Raw genomic sequence first — 6,686 nt, forward strand, 5'->3', positions numbered from 1 at the left:
TGGTCTCAGACCACTGAACGGTAGCAACTTCTGCTAGTTCAGCTCCCAGAGGTTACAAAAGTGAAGTTATAGCTTCCCTGAGGATAACCTGTCTTTCCTCTGAGTTGTTTGAATGTAGGAAAGGGCCCAAAGGGAAAAAAAGTCAACTAACCAAATCAGCAGCTTAGATGTCAATGAACTTATTAGAACTATCATCTTAATGAATCAATTTAATAATATAGTGTTTAGTTCAATGAACTTTATTTGGGCAGCTAAATTGATTTTTTCCAGTCAGATATTTTTATTTATTTATTAAGTATATTAACATAGACAGTAAAGACCACCTAAAATCTAGGAAGTTACGTCTTAAAAACAGTTGACCTTGAAGAAATGTGATAAAAATATCCATTTCAATGTGTAAGCCACTATGGAAGTCCCTTTTATATCATGATGCTTTCTGAATAAAACTTGAAATATGAACTTATTTTAATACTAACCATTTTCTTTATTTTCTCTGTCTTTTCCTTACAGGTGAGTAACTGAAGGTTACAACCAGAATTCCTGGTTATGAAGTATTATTATGCTTTTTTATTAATGTCCAGTGGGTAAGTAAAGAAACAGACTTGACTTAAGCAATGACTTGAATGTTTACTCAAGTAAAGTAAAAATTTTGAGGTGTGGAAATCCACTCAAATATTTAAAATTGATTCATAGGTGACACATGAGTATTAAACAGAGAATGTTTTTTTCTATTTGTTCATTTTTGTTTTTGTACCATTCAGAAATAGCAAACCAAAGAAAAAATAAAATAAAAATAGGGAGTATATATTTGAAAGTCAATGAATTATTTTATATAGCCATTGTCAGTGGATGTTATTTAAAATGGGAAATTCCTTGGAAAATATAAATGGAGATATGATTTTGACTGTTTCAAACCAATAGTTAGCAGTGAACATTCTATAAAGTTGTAAAAATTAAAATAACATAGCATTAAATTCAAGAAATAAAGAATGCATCACTGCTTTGAGAAAAGCTTTTAAGATTTAGCTTTTGCTTTGATAACATAATGGGTCTGATTTTTAAAAGCCAATTTAATATTAATAAATGGCAAATGAAGAACACTTCACTGTGGCTTAATGTTTTAAAAGCAAAATTTTAATAGGAAACTAATTGATTATTCTATTGTTAAAACTATTAGAAAACTTAAAATTATCTTATTAGAAGGTCTTTTGTAGAATTATAAAACAATTATTATTTTTTTTTGCAGTCCTTTTTCAAATAATTTTTGATTTGTTGTAACATTTAAAAAAGAAATTTCTATAATTGACTCCCCAAAAATCTTTTCAAAAGAGAAAACAGCTCTTAAAATGAAATCCAAATATCAGGAAAGTCAACTTTATTAAATATTCATTGTACTCATAGAGCTTAACAAAACACATTGAAATTTATAAGGAAATTTCAATGTGAACTGATAACCTGGAAACTTATTTTTAAAATTATTTATTCCTTGAAGATTTGCTTGTGGGATTGAAAATGTATCTTATATAAAGAATATATTTCATAGAAAGGATTTTTATAGTATGAGTTAATAAGATATTAGGCATAATTACATGATGCTGTTTTGTAAATATTTTAAATTCTTGATTCATATACTTTATTATCATTTTCTCACCCTTTTTATTGGTTTCACTATCAAAATTAAGCACTTGGGGGCTTCAAAAGTTCTTGGAAAAATTCCATAATCTTTTAATTCTATTTTTCCACAAACTTTTTGAAACCCATTCAAATTATAACAATATTTAAATAAATATTTAACTTTTTATAAAAGAGCTGCTTTTTTTGATATATTGTATACTGATACTTAGAAGTGGATGGAGGGAAAGTAAATGTTTCTTTTTAGACTTATATGTTGGAAGTAAGTGACATATTCTTAAAAGCATGTTACTTCAGGTAAAGGTCTACTTTTGATAGAACTTGTATTTTTTTTTCAGTTCTTACATATTATTTGCAAATTATATAGAAATTAGATTAACAAAAAGTATGTTAAGGATATATCTCAACTTGCAGCAAAATGGTATGTGAGATTAATTACAATACTTTATTCAGCAATCTTATCAAATGTAATGTTTCCTATTTTGGAGTTAATTAACATGGCCGAATGAATGGATCATGTGTAGATCTGAGTAGTGAACTCATCTCTGAATTTGGTAGTTATCCCAATGGAGAAACATAACCAAGATTATTTACTCTGAAAGCAAGTTGTTTCAAAATCCTTTCCATATTTCCCATAGCTACACATGATGAAGGTAGGAAGAAATTGCTTTATTGATATATAGTTTATTTTGAAACCTGTAATCATAATGTCATCACAATATTTATTCATGAACATAGGTAGCTAAAATAAAATATTAAAACTACATGAAGGGGGAGCAGCTGAGGACTCAAGAGACATGGGAAGAGAGGGACTAAGAGCTGGTGGCCAGGAGGCAGACTTGCAGAATGTGACCTTTGGAGGTGAAAATTATTATATATGCCTGAGGTGTTATTTATTATTTTATTTTATTTTATTTAAAAGCTAAAGTGAATTCAGAGAAATACTGTTAACTGATGGTATATGGAGGGGATTATAATCATTGTAATGAAACAAGGTATATGATTTTTTAAATGTAAAACTGATGGTTTGCCCTGTAAATTTTTACTGAATCAACAATGCTATTGTTAAGTACTGTTGTGTCAGTTCCGAATCATAGCGACCCTGTACAGGGCTACAGAGGCTGCAAATCTTTATGGGAGCAGAATGCCTCATCTTATTCCTGCGGAATGGCTGGTAGTTTCAAACTGCAGAGCTTGAGGTTAGCAGTCTGATTCATAACCACTATGCTACTCCTTATCCACAATAAAAACCTTAACAAAAACCCCAATAAACTACAGGAGCGATCAAACATTTTGAATACATAGGATAATATACTTGGCACTGTGGACTAATGAGTCAGACTGCAAAGTAGTTTGAACTTCAAGGACAGTGGTTCAAGCTCACCAGCTGATCCTTGGAAACCCTATACAGGGTCCATATGGGTTGGAATTGTCTCGACGGCACTTGACAAAAACATTAGATTTGGAATCCTTTTATTATTAAGAGTGAATTTCTGACCATTTGTGTGTTTAATTATAAATGGAATATATTCAACTTGCTCTTGAGATTGACAAAAAAATCAGCAATAAAATTTTATTAGGCACCATACATTCAAAGTATGTCCCATGTGCAGCATGAGCAAAATTCCATTACCTGAAAAATTGGGAGAATACTGAAATACCAGACTAGCCTAAATCATGATAACTCATCAAGTGAAAAAAAAATATATATTCTCAGGCTTTGATTACAGGGAGCATTCTGGTTTTTATGAAATTAAATATTTGGAGAAAATATTGCAATTAAACCCAGCTTTTTAAGAGAACATTTGAAACTGAAATGTAATTATCATGAGAATTAAGGTTACTAAAACTCTTTTCACTAAAATATTTCAGAATCATAAGTAAACAAAAATCCCTCTGTCATGGAGTTGATTCTTACTCATAGTGACCCTGAAAGACAGAAGAGAACTGCCCCAAGGGGCTTCGTAGGTTGTAATCACTACAGATCTCTATGAGTCAGAATCTTACACAACACAACACAACCACAGAAATAGATGACTAGATCTTTCTTCCATGGAATAGGAGGTGAGTTTGAACCTATGTCATTTTGGTTAGTGGTGCAGTTTAAATATAACTAAAAAATGCAATTGGCTTGTGAGGAAGACTCTAGAGATGACATCAGTAGAGAATTCTTTATTGTGAAGAGCAGAATGAGAAATAATAATGAAGGTTTAGCTGTTCAACTGATCAACATATGGCAGTAAATTATTTGAGTAATTGTTTTCACTAGAATGCATTACTATATTGAGTGAAGATATTTGGTGAAACATTTGGTGAAAATAAGTGATCATAAACCTGCTTTAAAACAAAACAAAAACAACTATTTGTTTTTTTCCCAGTGTGGAATAAACAAAAGCATCACCTGTTTCAGGTACATGGTTTAATTCATGATTATTTTACATCTCTGATGATTTTTTTTGTTTTTTTCTGTAAAAAAGAAAAAAAAAAATCGAAACTACAGGAATCCGTTTTACTCAGGAGGTTCAAATCTACCAGCTGCTCCTTGAAAACCCTATACAGGGTCACTGTGGGTCGGAATCTACTCTATGTCAGTTAACAATAACAACAACACAGAGAAAATGTCTAAAAATATTCACAGTCCAAATAGTCCTCATTAGAGGTTTCTTTTTAATGCCGTATGAAAGGTAATTAAGGTAATAATGTAACAGCTGCATGTCTTACTTATTATATGGTAAGAAAATCAGAGATTTAAGTTGAATCTTTCTTGTGACGCTGTAGAATAAGCTCTGAACCGTAAGGTTGGTTTGAACCACAAGGCCAGCGATTCAAACTTACCAGCGGCTCACCAGCGGCTCATAGGGTCACTATTGGTCAGAACTAACTAGACGGCACTTAACAACAATAACATATATAATTTGATAATCACTAGGGCCTTTATGTAAAATAATTTAAAATGCTTTCATGAAGTTGAATTAACTAGAAGTGACTCCTAAGTTTTTCTAGATACACTGTACAGCTGCTTGTATAAGAATACATTATTGTTGTTAAGTGGCTTCCAGTTGGTTCTGATATAGCCTGTATACGGTTTCCAAGTTGTTGTTAAGTGCCGTTGAGTCGATTCTGACCCATAGCGACCCTGAACAGGGTTTCCGAGGTTATAAATCTTCACGGGAGCAGAAAACCTCTTCTTTCTCCAGCGGAGCAGCTGGTAATTCCGAACAGCTGACCTTGAAGTTCACATCCCGATTGATTCTTAACCACTAAGCTACCAGAGCTCTTAGCGCAATGTGGTTGGTAAGAACCAAGCGGACTGGGATTCACGCCCTGAGACTAGGGCCTGCTGGCATGCGGAGGAGCTCTAGAGAAGAGCGAGCGGGCTCCAACACACAGACGCCAGCTTGCGACAGCCCCCGAAACCCCCTCCTCCTCTCCTGCCCCGCCCTCGCCCCTTGAAGACTGAGGGCAGCGGGTTTCTTTCACAAGGCCACCCCGGAGGCGGGCGCGCACGAACTGATGGCTGCCAGTCAGCATCTGTTCGGAGAATTAGTGGCTTGTAAATTTGAACAGCCCACCTTGTGGTTCAAGCCGACCTTGTAGTCCAGTGCTTTATTCCACAGAGTCACAGCAGCGCTCCATGAATAAACCATAGGGAATCTAATTAAAGCTCTTTGTTCGTATTAAGTTAAATGTGTTCATGTTTGTTGTTGCTGCTCATTGTTTAATTTTCACATACAGTATAACTTGGTACAACTTTACGTTTGTTTTGTTGTTATGTGCGGTCAGAGTTGGTTTCGGACTCATAACGACCATGTATAGGGTTTCCAAATTTGAACAACTAGCCTAAGGTTAAAACCAGCCTTTTGATCTAGTGCATTATTCTACAATGCCAAACCAGGACTTACTTTTTTTTTTAATCGGAGCCTTTACTGGTCTACTTGAGCTGGATGAAGCAGGAGGAGTGGGTTGCTCCAATGCTAGGCTGGCCGTCCCTGACAGGCTTGTAGGTGATGGAGAACTCGCCCACGTAGTGACCAATCATCTCAGGCTTGATCTGGTTGACCATCTTGCCATTGTGCACGCCCACCATGCTGCCTATCATCTGGGGCAGAATGATCACGTCCCTCAGATGCGTCTTCACCAGCTCAGGCTTCTCCATGGGACGGTACCTTCTTCTTGGCCTTTGGAAACCTCTTACCGAGTGAGTGCTATTTCTAGCGCAGGCCTCGGTTCAGCCGCTGAGGTTGACGCTCACTGTGCAACTGCATCAGCTACTCATAGGACATGTCCAGCAGTTGGTCGAAGTCCACACCCCCATAGGTGAACTCGCGGAAGGTCCTCTTCTTCTTTTGCTCCACTTCCGCCATCTCGTCCGGTCTTCTGAAAGGGCCCAGAATTTACTTTTGTTTGAAAATTTACTTTTGTTTGGAAGAGTAAAAAGGCTATAGAGGCATACTTTGGAGATATTGTGGGTTTGGTCCCAGACCACAGCAAAAAGTAAGTCGTGAAATCATGTGTTTTCCAGTGTTAGTAGAAGTTATGTTTACATTATTCTGTAATTTATTAAGTGTGCAATCACATTATAAAAAGCTTGAGCTATTGTGAGAATTACCAAAATGTGACACAGTGAGCTCATGTACACTAAGTGGCACAATGCTGTTTGGAAAACACTTGGCTAGGTACAGGGTTGCCACAATCCTTCAATTTATTGAAAGTGCAAAATCTACAAAGTACATGTTATTGTTGCTGTTAAGTGTCTCTTCGAGTCGGTTGCAACTCATATCAACCCTGCACAGGGTTTCTGAAGAGCAGTTGGTGGGTTTGAACTGCCAACCTTACCCTTAGCAGTCAATTGTTTATCCTACAGTGCCACACCAGGACGCCACAAAACACACTGTTATTGTTGTTGTTGTTGTTAGGTACCATCAAGTCAGTACCAACTCATAGCGACCTTAAGCACAGCAGAACGAAACACTGCCGGATCCTGGGCCAACCTCACTACTGTTGCCACAGTTGAGTCCACCGATGCTGCCACTTGGCCAATCCATCACACTGGG

General features: G+C 35.9%; 1 pseudogene; it reads right to left on the reverse strand.

Annotated features, from left to right (window-relative positions):
- Positions 1–5,563: 5,563 nt before the first annotated feature.
- On the reverse strand, positions 5,564–5,996 carry LOC102830477 (annotated as a pseudogene).
- Positions 5,997–6,686: the final 690 nt, after the last annotated feature.

The sequence above is a fragment of the Chrysochloris asiatica genome, unplaced genomic scaffold, assembly GCF_000296735.1.
Source record: "Chrysochloris asiatica unplaced genomic scaffold, ChrAsi1.0 scaffold00068, whole genome shotgun sequence".
NCBI lineage: Eukaryota > Metazoa > Chordata > Mammalia > Afrosoricida > Chrysochloridae > Chrysochloris > Chrysochloris asiatica.